The following is a 17,353-nucleotide window of genomic DNA, read 5'->3' as shown; positions in this document are numbered from 1 at the left end:
CCATATTTAACTTTACAGTTCAGTGGCACCAAGTACATTCACATTGTTGTGTAACTCTTACCGTCATCCATCTCCGAAATTTTTCACCTTCCTAAACTGAAACTCTGTCTCCTTTAAACACTAACTCCCCATTCCTCCTCCCCACACCCCAGCCCTGGCATCTACCAATGTACTTTCTGACTCTATGAATTTGACTATTCTAGGTACCTCGTATAAGTGGAATCTTTAAATAATTATGGATTCACAGGCAGTTGCAAAAATAGTAGAGAGGGCCCTATACCTTTCACTCAGTTTCCCCTAATGGTTACATCTTACATAACTTTAGTGCAATATTAAACCCAGGAAATTGGCATTGGTACTATGTGTATGTATAGTTCTTTGCCATTTTATCACATGTGGATTCTGTAACCACCACCACAATCAAGATACAGAACTCTTATCACCCCAGAGATTAAATAATTCCTCTTATTCATAAATTCTGTTGTTTTGTCAGCATAAGGAGAAAGATACCAATTATTGGGTCAGTAACGTCACTCTTTTGCCTTTTGTAGTTTGGAAATTCTTTTGGCACATCTTGAAAGTTTTTTAATTAATTAATTAATTTTTGGCTGCACTGGGTCTTTGTTGCTTCGCGTGGGCTTTCTCTAGTTGTGATGAGCGGGGGCTACTCTTCGTTGCGGTGCGTGGGCTTCTCATTGCGATGGTTTCTCTTGTTGCGGAGCACGGGCTCTAGGCGCATGGGCTTCAGTAGTTGTGGCACATGGGCTCAGTAGTTGTGGATCGCAGGCTCTAGAGTGCAGGCTCAGTAGTTGTGGTGCACGGGCTTAGTTGCTCTGCGACATGTGGGATCTTTCCAGACCAGGGATCGAACCCATGTCCCCTGCATTGGCAGGCGGATTCTTAACCACTGTGCCACCAGGGAGACTGATCTTGAAAGTTTTTATGGAAAATTCCAATTAAGCTTTCTTATGAGAATTTAAAAATTGGCAAGCTTTACTTAATTAAAAATTTACAATATTAGTATCTATTAAACATTTTAGTAAAAAGTTAACAATAATATTAAAAATGTCTGTAAATCGAATGTGTATGATTTAAATGAATTCAAGGCTTAAATGATATATTTCTTGCCAGAGAGGATGTATGCTAGAATCTGTATTAGATAAACAAAATTATTGTTATTGTGGCGTTAGTTTGGTCTTTTGACAGTTGTTGAAGCAAACTTGTTGGATTAATTTATTGTGAACTCATGTTACGGTTTTTGGGATTTGTTATATGGGAATACTCTTCAAAGAAAGTCAGTTCAAAGACTGTTTTCAGAGAAAATATCTTTAGAAGAAAAAAATGGTAAAGATACTATTGTTAGTCCAGGTACAAGAAAGGACCATCAGTCAGGTTAAAGCCTAGTTACAGGGCTGGCCTTTGCCTCCTCTTTATCAGCTGTATGAGTTATAAAGCCTGTCTTCAAAGATGAGGCTATTAATCCAACGTACTACTGATTATTACAGACCTCAAACAACAAAGGTCTGCTTTAAGTAGGCTTACAAAGTATTTTCAAATATATTAACAGAAAAGATATATCATGTGGTTTTTGTCTCTTCTGGGTTTGAGACAGTTTTTTTGTCAACACTGATAATTTGCTTTGAAAACATCAATTAAATTTTAATTTGTTTCATTGATAAGAATATGGTAAATATTGGTGGTTCTTCCTGATAAGTAAAATTCATATTTAGAGAACTTGCTGGCTATCTGAAATTTCACTTTCTTCCTGGTACAATTTTTTTTCTCTTTGGATTTATCTGTTGCCAGCTTTTTGTATATCTTGGTGTACATTCTAAAAAAAATAGTGCCTTAATCAGGAGTTGTTTGGCTTCAAGGAGAGGTTGTTGTAGGAATCTAGCTCTTTTCGGTTGATAAAGAACAACTAGACCTTGTGCAAATGGGAGAATTGTCAGGATCTGAGAAGCTAGTCTCTCTCTGCCTCTCATTCTGGGGATATATGGTTTCTTGTCTTGCCTTCTCTTTACAGGTCTGCTTCATCTACCTTTCCCACTTCTCCCTTCCGCTTCTATTTGCCTTGCTATAGTTTTTCTTGGTTTCTGCTTCTCCATAACTTTGACTTGCACGTGGATTTGGTTTGCCATATTGCTGACTTGAACTGATCTTTCCTTCAGCTAAAGCTTACCTCCTAATGGTAACAATGTGTTTCTTTTAGTTCAGTTGGCGAGAGAGAAACCTGAATGCATTGCATGACCACGAGTTAGATGTCTGTTCCTATTCCATGACCTTGGTGAGTAGGATGCAGGAGGAAGTCACCTTTCATATAAGGCTAATGCCTTTGGGTGCTCTACATGAGGAGGATTCTTTTCTAGGGATTGAACAGGGCATTCAGTTAAATATGTCAAGTCTAGCAGTGCATGTGTAGGTACTCTGGGATACAAAGGTGAATTGAATGTCATCCTTCAAGGATCAAATAATTTTCAGGAAATGGCAGAAGTCTCCCAGTATAATTTAGTGTTAGCTTTTTATGTTAGTCACCTCAGGCCAACCAGAACGATGGCACAGTAGGACTACAGAACTAGCCAGGATTAAGGAAAGAGAACCAGAGGGAACACTAGAGACATGGCTTCAGATTCTACAATCTGAATCACAGGTCTGCTAAAGCATGAAAGTACCTAGAAGCCCTTCTTTCAAGATCCTAGTTGCTGCTATCATGAAGCATCCCTGTTGAATAAAGAGGCTCTGTTTTCAGTTCCACGTCATACCAATAGACAGCTTTTTGGCCACCATTTGTCCCACCGTTGGGGTCAAAAGACATCTTAGAAGAATTCACTCTTTCACAATTCCAGAAACTGGAGAATTCTCACAGACCCTGTCTGCATAGTGATTAGAAAATATCTTCCATCCTTGATAAGCTTTTGCGGTAAATCAGGACAAAGACAGGACATTTGCGCCTCTTTACTTTAGGGGCAATAAACAGGAATTCAGATGCTGAGTCTGTAACAATGAGCATCTTCTTTAACACAGATCTGGTAACATAACAATTGACATATTGAATACTGGAGAGAGTGTGGTGAAAAGGAACCCTTCTTCACTGTTGGTGGGAATTGAAAACACTATGGAAAACAGTATGGAGGTTCCTCCAAAAACTAAAAATAGAGTTCCATATGATCCAGCAATCCCACTCCTGGGCATATATGCAGAGAAAACTCTACTTTGAAAAGATGCATGCAACACAGTGTTCATAGCAGCACTATTTACAGTAGCCAAGACGTGGAAACAACCTAAATGTCCATTGACAGATGAATGGATAAAGATGTGGCATGCATATATATATATATATATATATATATATATCACAATGGAATATTACTCAGCCATAAAAAAGAATGAAATAATGCCATTTGCAGCAACTGATGGACCTAGAGATTATCATACTACGTGAAGTAAGTCATACAGAGAAAGACAAATGTCATATAATATCACTTCTATGTGGAATCTAAAATATGATACAAACGAACTTATTTACAAAACAGAAACATACTCACAGACATAGAAAGCAAACTTATGGTTACCGAAGGGGAGGGGGAGGGATAAATTAGGAGTTCGGCATTAGCAGATACAAACTACTGTATATAAAATAGATAAACAAGGTCCCACTGTATAGCATAGGGGACGATATTCAATATCCTATAATGAAAAAGAATATACTGAATCACTTTGCTGTACACCAGAAACTAACACAACATTGTAAATCAACTACACTTCAATAAAAAGGTAAAAGACATATTGGGTCAGTCCAGTGTCCAGTCAACACCATATTTTATTTTTAACAGAAAATCTAGGGACTTCCCTGGTGGTCCAGTGGGTAAGACTCCGTGCTCCCAATGCAGGGGGTCTGGGTTCGATCCCTGGTCGGGGAGCTAGATCCTGCATGCATGCCGCAACTAAGAGTCCACATGTCACAACTAGAGATCCTGTGTGCTGCAACTAAGACCCAACACAGCCAAAAATAAATAAATAAATAAGATTAAAAAAAGAAAAGAAAAGAAAATCTATGATGTCAGGGAAAAGAACTAGAGCTCCCCCACCCAATTTCAGTATTGAAGTTGATATGGATTTCAGGACTAATAACTCCAGAACCAAGTCTTGATTATGTTACCAAACCAGGACTGAAATTTTAGAAATAAACACAAGTCAAGCATAGGCAATGAAAGAACCTAGAAGATCTGAGTCAATACAAAGCCACGGGAGAGAAACAGTTGGGGAGTGTTTACTTCTAGCACTTAGGCTGCGGCAGAGGAAGGAAGGCAGTGCAACTTTTGTGCAAAAGAATTGCCTGGAAAGCGTATTAAAATTTTAGTTTGCTGAGCTCCACTACCAGGTTCCTAAAATCTTAGATGGGCCTAGGAGTATGCGTCCTTTATAAACATACTAGATAACTCTAATAATGTGGTTCTCAGAACATTTGAAAAACGCATGGACAAGCATAGTACCTACTGAGAACCTTCTACGTGTTTGGTTCTGTGGTAGAGTGCTTGGTAATCTTAAATACCTGTTTGAAACTCGAAATGTTTTCTCCCCAACATTTGCCTGCATTATGTTAAACATTGCATGTCCATCCTCTAGAACTGTTTATATCACTAAATTGTGCCATGGGATATGCTCTGCTTAAGCAAGACTGTTTTTCTAGATGTTATACTTAATGGTTAGTAAGAGCGTATGGAAAAACGCGAACGAACTTTTTGGCCAACCCAATATTATGCCCAAACATCGAGTCTTTTATGGTTATATCATCAGTTCATTTTCTTAAACTTATATTTTCACATTCCAACTCTTAAGGCAGTCTTCCCTTCTTTTTTTTTCCCTAATAAATTCTCTCCTATTCTAGTTTTCTGGATCCATTAAGCAAGATTTTTTCATAGTATGCCATTTTGAAACCCTGCCCTCACAAATTAAATTACATACTTTTTGGGGGTCTGTCATCAGTCTTCTCAGAGTCTTAATTAATCCTAGAATATTGAGCTGGTTGAGAACATGGACTTAGGAGCCAGACTGTTTAGGTGCACATATGACCTGCACAACTTACTCTGTAACTTTATTAAACCTTGCTGTGTCTCAGTTTCTCCATCCGTAAATTGGAGATAAATGTAAGTACCCATATCATAGGATTGTTGTGAGCATATCAGGCAATATTGTAAAGTGCTTAGGATAGTGGTTGGCACAGATTAAGGCACACCTTATTATTATTAGTTGGCTCTGCCTTTGTGTCTAAGGTATTTACTCCTCTCCTGTAAATAGAATTTTCATATGTTGGAAGTAATCCGTTCCTAGCTAACTTAATTTTTGTTTGTTGATTTGTTTTTCTCAATTAATCCTTTTGTAGGCCTTAGTCGCATTTGACACAAATGCCTATTTCCTTTTAATTAAAATTCCTTCTATACAGGTCTTCTTCCTTCTGTCATCTTTTTCCTTTCTTGTTAAAATTTACCTCTGGTCTTAGAGTTCCTACATTTAAAACCTTTAAATCACCCGTTTAGTACTTTCCTTTTTGTACCTCTCTCCCTCCTCCCCCATCTAATTTATCAGCAATGTTCTGCTGATTCTTGCGCCATCATGTCTCTTAGATCATTCTCTTCCTTTTTACATCTGTAGTTGCCATCCTCATCACTTCTTGCTGAGATGATTGCAGCAGTAAAACTGGCCTTCCTGCCTTTTCCCTGCTCTATTCCATGGTGCACAGTACTGTTAGAATAATTTTCATCAAACACTTTTCATCAAGTCATTCAAGAAGTACCTTAGTTCGAATTGTGTTATATTTCAGTTTTTTATCTTTGTGCTTTTTTTTTTTTAAGGTTTTCTAACATTTTTTTCCCTCCCTTACCAGCATTCTATCTTCTTAGATGTTTTCTGTATGACATTCAGGTAAATTACCTTTCTTCCTGCTGTATGTTTTCAGCCTTTATTTCTTGGTATTTGCTACTTTCTCCATTTAATATGTTGGTATAGCCTTATCTTTCCAGTAAAAATGTTCTTCATAAAACCCATTTAAAGCCTTCTCTCTCTGAGGAGACATTTTCCAGTGAACCTTGTCACACTTGGACCAGTCATTTTCTCCGTATATGAGCTGCACTTATATACTCAGTTACTAGTTTATATAATTTTTTTTATTTACTTGTATGTCACATTTTAAATATTTTAGTTTTCATTTCATGTGTATGAATTGGATTCCTAGTTGAAGTGTAAGCCCTTGTGTCTCCTATGGGCTTATCCTTCTCTGAATTCTTTTCTCTCCCCCTTTAATTTTCATAGTTCATTTACTATGTCTCATTCATCCAACCAGTATTGATTACATATTATGTAAGACCTAGGCCTAGACTTTAGGAAGCTCACAGTTTGGTTTTGATAGGATCAGAAGGAGGACTCAATCCTGAGTTACAGATCTCAGTACTATATCTGAGTTATTCTTGATTCAGTAATTTCTCTGACTCACCCTTAAAAATAGTAATTAGCACTCAATAGATTGCTGAGTCTAAGTTCCTGACAAATATTTTTGCTATAGAATGCTGGTAGTAATGACAGTAGTTCAGAATGGTCAGAGTAGATGATAGGTAGGAATTTTAGGTTCACTGTCTTCTGAGGATAAGCTCAGGTTTTTCCTCTTTTATTTTACCAGAACAGTGGGAGATCTAGGGACTTAAAAATTGCAATTATGAAGTTATTATATAGAAAAGAATCTAAGCAATGGAAAAGTATGTATAAAATAACAAGTGTAGCTTCCCCGTCTTCTTCCCAACACATTCTACCTTGGTTCCTGTCTATTGGTCATAACAAACCTTCCTAAACCATAGTAGTTTAAAACAGCAATAGTCATTTTATTATCCTCTTTCAGGGTTCTGGGAGTTGCCTCAGTTAAGTGGTTCTCACGTGGGCTCTCTCGTCTGGAGTGTTAAGTGGTTTGTCTGGAGTTATGTGAAGGCTAGATCACCCATGTGTCTGATGCCCAAGTTGGGAGAACTCACACAACTGAAGGCTGAGATATAGCTTCTTAGGCACCTCTCTCAGTCTCTGTGATCTCTCCAGTATGGTGGCTTCAGGATAGTTGGATTTCTTACATGGTACCCCAGGGCTGGCTCCAAAGGCAGATGTCCCAAAAGAGAAAGAAAGCTAAGCATATCACTTTTTATGACCTAGCCTTGGAAACCACACAATGTTACTTATCCAGGCAGTCATGCTGGCCTGCCCAAGTTCAAGAGCTGGGAACACAGACTCTACCTCTTGATAGGGGGAGTGACAACATTCTAGAATAACATGTATGAAGGAAATATTGTTGTGGCAATTATGGAAAATACAAAACATCAGGGATAAATGCTGTTACTATTTTGTTTTACTGTTAAATCATTTTCTTTGTATGTACAAGTCATATTTCCAACTGTCTACTTACATGATTTTATCATACTCCAACTTTTTTTTTTAATGTCATTAGGTAACTTTGCTATATTTGACACGGACATATGTTATCCCATTACGTGACAAAGTAAATATTTAATATTCTGAGAGGTAAAACAACTTATTTGATAGATGTTAGAGTTACTGTTTTTAAAAAATTTTTATTTTATATTGGAGTATAGTTAACCAACTTATTTTTTATTTAACAACATATAATGTCATTACCTTATTTTTTTTGAACATCATAAATTAGTGAATCATAATTTGCCATAACCACTCATCTAATAGTAGACATTTAAGCTTTTTGGAGTTTATGCGTAGGAACCTCTCTTGACTGGTAGTGGATAGACCTGCAGTAAATGTTACAATAATAGGACTACATAGTTAAGAGATAATAAGCTTTTTCCTCATGCTGCTCTTCCAACCATTTGGAAATTGTTTCTTAAATTTCTTTTTTTCCCTTTGCTGCTGCTGCCTCCTTTTCCAATCCCTGGTCTGACTAATTCAGTAATTCTGTGCTTCTGTCTTGATCTCAGAAAAGATGTGGAAGAAATGGGACTATCATCATATATAAAGTAAAGCTATCTTATTTGGTACTTTACCAATTCAAGGATTGTTTTTCTTTCTTCCTGTTAAGTATAGAGAAGCCATTAATTTCACCTAGTAGTTGATCAATTAATCAAAAAAATTGGCTATAGTAAAATCATTAAAAGCTGATTACTTAAACATTTCACTTTAATGAAAAAATATAAATATACATGTATTTATCAGTCATTTGATATAGGGTGGTGGGTCTCCATTGGGATGATTTTACCCACTGGGGATACTTAGCAGTGTTTGGAGACACTTTTGATTGTCAGATCTGGGCGGGGGTGCTGCTGTTGCCATCAAGTGGGTGGTAGAGAAACCACTGGTAGGATGGCTGCTAAGCATCTTTCAGTTCTCAGGACAGTGTTGCTTTCCACCCCCACCTGCAGACAATGAATTCTCTAGTCCAAAATGTCCATAGTGCTGGGGTCAAGGAACCTTTATCTACGGCCAAGATCTTTTCTGTATGCGTGAATTCACAGACTGGCACTCTGTATCAGATTTTCATGCATAAACCATACCCATAATGTATTATTTATGATTTCAAGTTTTGATTTCTTTTAAATGGAGGTACACCTTAAAGACACTTATTCTATAATCTGTGAGTCAAATCTTAATATTTTATTATTTTCCCCATGTCTACAGTAGTCTCACGCCCACCCAATTCAATAGCATTTCTTTTTTAAAGTAAATCATTTATTATACCAAAATATCCCATCTTTTTTTAACCTAATATTTACAGAAACAATTCTTCATACTCATATTTTGTTAGTTTAGATAAGATATAATTAAATCCCACAGTTGCAAGAACAACTGATGTAAACGGTGAGGGAGCAAACCAACCTACTCTTGGTTGGCACACAGAGGAGTATATGAGATATTAGCCTTTAGTATCCCATGTCAGTTTGTTTTAGAAGGGGAATCTAGAAGGTGTTGGTTGATTGTGATGGTTGGTTAAGTGTAGATTGGCTAAGAGCTTCTATATGAGCAATAAGAAATTGAAGAATCTTTTTGTTTATCAAAAAGAATTGTTTTCAAAGTAAGTTCACTGAAAACTAATTCTTAAACAGGCCAAAAAAAAACCCCCAAACCAAAACAAAACCACACACATACACAGCAAAAGTAGACAAACAAAAAAACCTATGAGCATAATATAACGTTATATTACAATTGCGTTTGTCATGCCCCAAATTGGTTGGATTTATAAGGACGTGATGAGGAGAGCTGGAAGAGGCGATACCAGTAGTAGCCTTTGAAAGAGAATAATGGTCTTCACTCTTGATTTATATGCTTTAGTGGTAGGATTTCAGTGATCTTTGGTATTTGGGGTAATCAGGAAGCCTCTTCTATTTAGAAGTTATTAAATTATTTCGCTGGGTTGCAGTTCCTCTCGTGAAATATATCTAATCATATTTTTTTGTGCTTCAAAGACCAGCTGGCATTATTCTATTTAACAGATCTCTGTTTTAAGCGGGCTAACTTCCATGATTGTCTTCTGTCTTCCTAGATTACCTTCATCTGGACCTTTGCATATTAAACCCCATCAGCCAGTCTCTTGCCTTTTAGTAAAACATTTCTTATACTTCTTTAAAATACTTGAGCTCAGTATCTCAATTTTACTAGTTAATTACAGACTTGATTCTAATATATTTCTGATCTTTGCATTACTAGCACTTTTTTCAGTTTTGATTATATGGATTTTCAGAATACATGCATAATTTTGGTTACATGAACTTGTGCAAACTGACTCATTGCCTAATAAAAATGGTGTTATTTAGAATTTAATCAGAGATTAATCAGAGAAATCCAGAAACTGGCATTTTAGATACCCTAATGAATTATCTAGTCACCTGTACCCAGTGGGAAATATAGCCTGAATAGATGGTTAATCTCAGAGCTAGAGGATTAAACTGAATTAGCGTAGGATTGTTAAAGTTGTTAATTACTGTTTCTGTAGTTGTTGGGGGGAAATGTTAGGTCTTCTTTCCTGCACTTTCTGCTAATGGTGGTGATTTCTTTATGGAGAAAAACTTGTAAGAGAAGGATAAGAGATTACTTAGAGCAGCGTAACTGAGCTTAGCTCTTAGTTAATGAGATTTTTAAAAATTATCAGTTTCTTCCCCTCAAGTTTATATAAAAACAAAATTCATCGTATAAAAATGTTTTGTATATTTATGTATTGTCTTACAAGACACTTATAAAATACATTACATTTGTAAAGTACTCAATAAGCATTTTTTAACTTTGCATAGCCATCTCCTCTCCCTTTTCAAGCATAATGAGATTCTTAGGAAAAACTCCTTGAAAATGATAGTTTTGAATGGATTACCAAACTAATAATTCCAAACTGATGAAGATAGTAAATTTTTTTTTTTTGCGGTACGAGGGCCTCTCACTGTTGTGGCCTCTCTTGTTGCGGGGCATAGGTTCTGGACGCGCAGGCTCAGCGGCCATGGCTCACGGGCCCAGCCACTCCGCGGCATGTGGGATCTTCCCAGGCCAGGGTACGAACCCGTGTCCCCTGCATCAGCAGGCGGATTCTCAACCACTGCGCCACCAGGGAAGCCCAAGATAGTAAATTTTAAGTCAAATATGTTTTAAGTTATCAGAATTATTTGGAAAGTAATTAAATGGGATTTGGGGGGGAAATTAATTTCTTTTAAATGAAAGATTATTTTCCAAATGAACCATACACATAGGGTTCAATTTAGAAGAGGCATAGTAAACATTTTAGGACAATTTATTCCATGTGTGTGGTGATGATGTCTTGCATTGTTGGTACTTGTATCAGTAAGCTGTAATGTAGAATTCTTGAAAGGAAGGGACCAGATATAATCTGGTTTATCATTTGTGTCCAATAAGGAAATGAATAAAGATGTTCTCCTCTAAAGTCTTATTGCCAAGGTAGAACTCAGGTCACTTATCTCCTTGTTTCACACTCTCTCCATAGTTCTACCTGTTATCAAAGACAATAAACTTTCTAATTCACTTTGCTCAAATTATGCAAATTTGTGATGGGCACTTAGGGGATTCAATTGAATAACTTCCTTTTTATATATAGATGGGTCTAGATTTTTAACAGTAATTCAGTTTATCTCTCTTTTGTTTTCATTATTACCTCATTGTATAGTATCCATTATCTAAACAGTCTCGTCCAGGTAGTATAAAAATGATTTGTTCAGTCATTGATTTGTTTTATGCCTCTGCATTTGACTGTGTTGTCTTAGGAAGCCTTCAGGCTGCTCAACTTCACTCTGGGATCTTAGGTATAGCTACTGTTCTACTTTTATCTTGAGTCTTCCAACCATTTGCTGACCCTTACATTATGAAACTCTTCTCCTAGAGATCTCTTAAGTAGTGTATGTAGTCATTATATTGCCTGATTTAATAATTTGATACACATTTGGGGCATCATGTTATATTCACATAATGTGTAGATATTAGTTTATATTGATTTAAATAGCATTTTTGCATTAATTTACAAATGAGCATAGAAACATGTTTCTGGTTTAGTTTGTACTTTTATTTTAAAATGATTTATAGAACCTTCCCTAGAACCATAATTTATCGAAGTTCAAAGACTAGGTTTGTTATTTTTTTAAATTCAAGCCTTTTTTAGTTGAGGGAAAGGGAAGAAAATGTACATTTATTAAGTATATATAGTTTGAAGATTTTTGTTTTTTAATTATAAACTCGAAAATATATTGATAAAAACAGAAAAATACATGAACATCTATTAAAATCTGGGTTACACAGAAGGCCTTAAAATTTGACATTGATAAATATACCACCAGAGTTGTTGGAGCATTTGAAAGCATGTTTACAAAAAAAATTTGAAAGCATGTTGAGTTTGACCTACACTGATAGGTATGATGGCCAATTGTAAGATAGTGGAAAAGTGGTACACACTGAAAAAGTCTAAACATTAAGTTTCCAATCATTGGCTGACTGATTGTTATGGAAAATGCAGTAAAAATGAATGGCTGGAAATGGAAAAAAATAACCTAAGCAATATAGGATACAAGTCCAAATATTTTATTATCAGATTCAGCAGACATATTGTTTTGTGAAATTGCTGTTAAAGTTTCTAAACACATATTCTTAACTTCTGTAATTACCTAGTTATGGACAGTCTCAGACAGTTAACAGTACACATAGATTGGTATTGGTCTGCAGACCACATTTTGAGAAGGACTGTTCTAGAAAATACAAGTATTACAAATACTGTGTACTAGAAGTCATTCCTAGACTAGGAAGCTGTCTTTTACAGGAAGTACTGCTTCTGCAAACAATACACAGGGGCCTCACCCTACAGTGCCAAGTGGCCTGCTGTGAAGACCAAAAAATGGGAAATGGGAATTTAAAAAATTTTTATTGAGGTATGGTTTACGTAGCATAAAATTCCCTTGTATTAAGTGTATATAATGACTTTTAGTAAATTTGCCAACTTATATAAAACATCACCTGAAAACAGGTGATTAAACAAAACCTTGTAAACAGATGTTCATAGCAGCATTATTCATAGTAGACAAAAGTAGAAACAGCCCAAATGTCTATCAGTTGATAAATGGATAAACAAATTTTTAGAACATTTTCATCACCTCAGATCTTTCATGCTCTTTTGTACTTAATTCCCATTAGTATCCCCATCCCCAGTCAAGCACTAATCTGTTTTTTGTGACTATAGATTTGCCTTTTCTGGACATTTCATGGAGATGTAATCATACAGTATATAGTCTTTTGTGTCTGGTCTCTTTGATTTACCATAATATTTTTTATGTTGATCCATATTGTAGCATGTATCAGTATTTTGTTCCTTTTTATTACTGAATAATATTTCATTGTATAGAAACAATACAGTTTGTTTATTCACTAACTGGTGAATATTTGGGTTTTTTTCCAGACTGGAGGATATTATGAATAATGCTTATGTGAATATTTGCATGCAACTTGTGTGAACGTGTTTTCATTTATCTTGTTTGGCTTTTTAAGAAACTGCCAAGCTGTTTTACAGCCCCACAAACAATGTACTAGGGTTGCAGTTTCTTCACATCCTTGTCAGCATTTGTTATTTTCTTTTTGATTATAGCCATTCTTCTGGAAGTGAAGTATTATCTCATTGTGGTGCTAATTTGCTAGTGACACTGAACATCTTTTCATGTGCTTTTTGCTCTTTCATATATCTTCTTTTGTGAAATATTTATTCAGGTATTTTGCCTATTTTATAATTAGGATGTTTGTCTTCCTATTGAGTTGAAAGAGTTCTTTTTGTGTTTTAGACACACATCTTTTATGAGATATATGATTTTCAGATGTTTTCTTCTAATCTTTGGCTTTTTTCTTTTCTTTCTCTTATTGATGTGTTTTGAAATGAGAGTCTTTCAATTCTTGGTAAAATTGTCCCTTATTTTAAAGAATCACAGGACTCATGAAATAGGAGATCAATGGCAGGGTCTGTTCTTCAGCCCAGTTTCAGAAAGTACTTACATAATGCTGGAATTTGCTTGCTGAATGATGCTGAATAATTCAGTCACTATTTCAAACCAGATCTCCTGGTAATGTGTGTTCGGGGAGCTGTTTTGCCAACATAACATTGACATAAACATCACCTTTTGTTGTAATTCCTCAAGTAGTCAGGTTTCTTAGTTGGAGCAACAAACACTGACTCTGGCTATTTAAACTAAAAGTAAATTCATAAAATGGATGTTAGGAAGCTCTCAGCATTTCTAGGAAGACTAGAGAACCAGGCTTGTACAAGGGGAAGAGCTGTTGTGGGCTGTTCCCTGGCAGGAACCACAGCCAGGACCACACCACAGGTCTGGTCTGGTTGTGACAGCATTATTGTTGCTTCCTTACTACTGCTGGCACTAGACCAGTGATGCTGCTGCTTGACTTTTGTTGCTGCCCTGAAACTTAATCTTGCTACAACGGTCTTCTCTACTTAAGAATGTTCTTTCTGGGGACTTCCCTGGTGGTCCAGTGGTTAAGACTTCGCTTTCCAGTGCAGGGGGTGCGGGTTCAATCCCTGGTCGGGGAGCTAAGATCCCACATGCCTCGTGGCCAAAAAACCAAAACATAAAACAGAAACAATATTGTAATAAATCCAATAAAGACTTTAAAAATGGTTTACATCAAAAAAACCAAAACAACAAAAACAAAGAATGTTTTCTGGTTGTTTGTGACACAAATTCCCAATTCAAAGTTTGAGGCAGGTACCTCTGCCAATGCTCTATTTCTAAAGGAAGCTGGCAAATGAATATTTGGCGTTTTCAAGCTTCTTAATAAGAGATAAATCCTACATCTCATTAGTGTTTAAAGTCTGAAGTGTTTAAATACTGAAGTATTTTGCATCTAAAAAGAAAAAGAAAAAAGCTCCCTCCAACCTCACTTTCTCATCTAGATTCCGCTGTATATCTCTTCTGTCCTCTCCAGGCAATATGGACTATAGGCAGTTTTCACCTCCATTTCCTGACCTTTTATGGACTCCTGAATCCACTAAAATCTGGTGTACACTGTTACTAATCCCCAAAACTCTTTTCTGCAGTGTAACTAATATTCATGGACAAATTTCAGTCTTCCAGTTTGATATCTCAACAGTTTTTGTTAGGGATCATGCCTCTTTTTTGAAACACTTCCTTCCATCCTTGGCTTCTTTGATACCTCCATCTTTTGGTTTTTCTTCTTAGTCTCTTGGAGGCTTCTTCTTGGCCTCTAATAAAAGTTTTCAAGTTCCTCAAAGGTCTGCTCCAGGCCCTGTTTTCTTATCATTACACACTCCATAGGCAAGCTCATCTATTCCCATAGCCTCAGTTACCACTTACAGACTAGCCCAGACCTCTCTGTTGAGCTGCAGAGAGAACTTTATATACAGTTAGCCATTTCTTCTTGGGTATCTCAAAGGCATCTTAAAATCAACACTTCCAAAAGCCACATTCAGGTTTTCTCTTCTAATATTGCTTGTTGCTTGAAATGACACCACCAATCAAACATCTAGTCAAACTAGAAACCTGGAGACTATCCATGACTCTTCTATATCCTTCATACCACATCTTCTAGAATTCTATTTATTAAATATCTCCCGAAATTCGTCAGTTCTCTCCTTCCTGCAGTTACTCTGGTTCAGGCTGTGATCAATGGTGGCCTAAAATGGTTTACCGTTAAAACCTTCTAATAACACTCCCTGATGCTGGTCTTGCCCTCTTTCCCACAGGATGGCCAGGTGGATAATGTTATCTCCTTAAATCTTTCAGTGATAAACCCTTGCCATTAGGATAAAGTCCAGACTGTTTAATGTGCCTTATAATTGGGCTTTCCAATATATTTGCACCCACTTATCCCTAGATTTCTTTTTCTTTTTTTTTTTTTTTTGGCTGCTTTGAGTCTTCATTGCTGCACTTTCTTTAGTTGCAGCGAGCCAGGGCTGCTCTTCGTTGTGGTGCGCAGGCTTCTCATTGCAGTGGCTTTTCTTGTTGTGGAGCACAGGCTGTAGGCGTGGGGGCTTCAGTAGTTGCAGCATGTGGGCTCAGTAGTTCCGGTGCGTAGGCCCAGTAGTTGTAGCTCACGGGCTCTAGAGCGCAGGCTCAGTAGTTGTGGCACACGGGCTTAGTTGCTCCGCAGCATGTGGGATCTTCCTGGACCAGGGATCGAACCCGAGACCCCTGCATTGGCAGGGGATTCTTAACCACTGCGCCACCAGGGCAGTCCCTCTGGATTTCTTTATTTCTGTTTTTCTTCTTGCATTTGATACTTCAGTTATACTGAACTTCTTTCAGTATCCCAATTGGGCAGACTTTTTCTTGCCTCACTTATCCCACACGCTGTTTAAGTAGGACACTTTTCTCTCCCACTTCTACTTTACCATCCCATTTCCCCGCTCTTCAACCCGGCAGTGCCCACTAATTCTTCATGTTTCAATTTAAATATAATTCCCTAGACTAGGTGAAGTCATTCTTTTGCATGCTTCTGGAATGCTCTGTACTTTCCCTAAAAGGATACTCATTACCATTTATTGTAATTATTTGTCTTTCTTCCCATTAGACTGCAAACTACAAAGGGACAAGAATCATGCTTAGAGGTATACACACTCACACACACACACACACACACACACACACACACCCCTACACACCTAACTCTATAGCACCCAGCATAGTGCTTGACACACAGTAAATGTTCAATAACTATATGTCAAATGAGTAAGAGACTTTGCTCAGTTCAAAGAAAGAAAGCCTTGTATATCAGTAGAACCACTTGAGAGAGGTGAGTTCTATGTACTGGCCTTAGGTTAATCTATTTAAAAATGCCTAGAATTTCATAAATCTAAATGATCAAAGTGGATATTAGAAAATTATTGGAACTTATATAGTAAAATCTATCTTTAGGAACTTAAGATTAAAACTATAATCATGGAATCAAATATATAACCTATCTATTAAAGAATGGTCAATGGGAAATTCAACTTAATAATTAAAAGTTTAAATAACTCCCATCAAAATCATCTTTTCCCTCTTTTAACTGTGGAGAGGCACTGTTTTACAGAGGACACAAATATCTGAACACATGCTTCTCCTCTTCTCCTTTATCATGACAAACATCTGTATCAAGTTCAGCCTAGCATCCTTTGAACCATAGCTCTAAAGGCAGCCATGACAGATGATGTGGCCCTGAAACCTATTTGATATCCCTAGCCTAAGTAAGCGCTCAGTAGGGTTTGAATTAATAAATGAATATGTGGTTTTCATTTCTGTGAGAACCTACCTGTTTGCTTAGAAATTATTCTACTTTATATGAAAAGAGTATTTTGCTTTTAATACCTGTAATGGAAATGAAGTGCTTTATAAAAGTCAGTGAGTGCATTATAAACATATACAAATAGAGTGGAAGAACTACAAAGAAAATTTCTACAGAAAATATTTTTATTTCTTCAAAGGTGGCAATAGAAGAAATATTGCTGGATTAGAGTACGAGTTGGGATAGTTTCAGTTGCAAAATTACAAAATCTATGAAGATAACTTAAACTACTGAAGGAATTTATTCATTTATGTATCAGAAAAATTCAAAGGTAGGGCAGCTTCAGGCAAAAGTTGATCCAGAGGCTCCAAGATATCATCAGTAATCTTTTTTCGTGTTGTGTTGTGTTTTGGACTTTGCATTCTCAGTTTCCTAAAGCAGCTCTGTCCAATAGACATATAATGTGAGTGACATTTGTAATATTAAATATTCTAGTAACTATGTTTAAAAAAGTAAAAATAAACAGATGACAATTTTAATAATGTCCTTCATGTAACTTGGTATGTCCAAAATATTGCCATTTTAATAT

At 36.5% G+C, this 17,353-nt stretch overlaps 1 protein-coding gene across 11 annotated transcripts in view; it reads left to right on the top strand.

Annotated features, from left to right (window-relative positions):
- Nucleotides 1-17,353, top strand: part of HMBOX1 (homeobox containing 1) — a 187,305-nt gene that overhangs the window by 7,244 nt on the left and 162,708 nt on the right. Inside the window, exon 1 of one of the 11 annotated variants that reach the window (XM_029201891.1) lies at nucleotides 2,257-2,287. The exons of the other annotated variants lie outside the window; for them this stretch is intronic. The gene's annotated coding sequence lies outside the window, so the exon portion shown is untranslated. Of the gene's footprint in view, nucleotides 1-2,256; nucleotides 2,288-17,353 lie in introns of those variants that run through there. 11 annotated transcript variants of the gene reach the window in all.

This window comes from Monodon monoceros, unplaced genomic scaffold, assembly GCF_005190385.1.
Source record: "Monodon monoceros isolate NGI ecotype Baffin Bay Population unplaced genomic scaffold, NGI_Narwhal_1 Super_Scaffold_5, whole genome shotgun sequence".
Taxonomy (NCBI): Eukaryota; Metazoa; Chordata; class Mammalia; order Artiodactyla; family Monodontidae; genus Monodon; species Monodon monoceros.
This window is presented reverse-complemented; position numbering and strand designations above follow the sequence as displayed.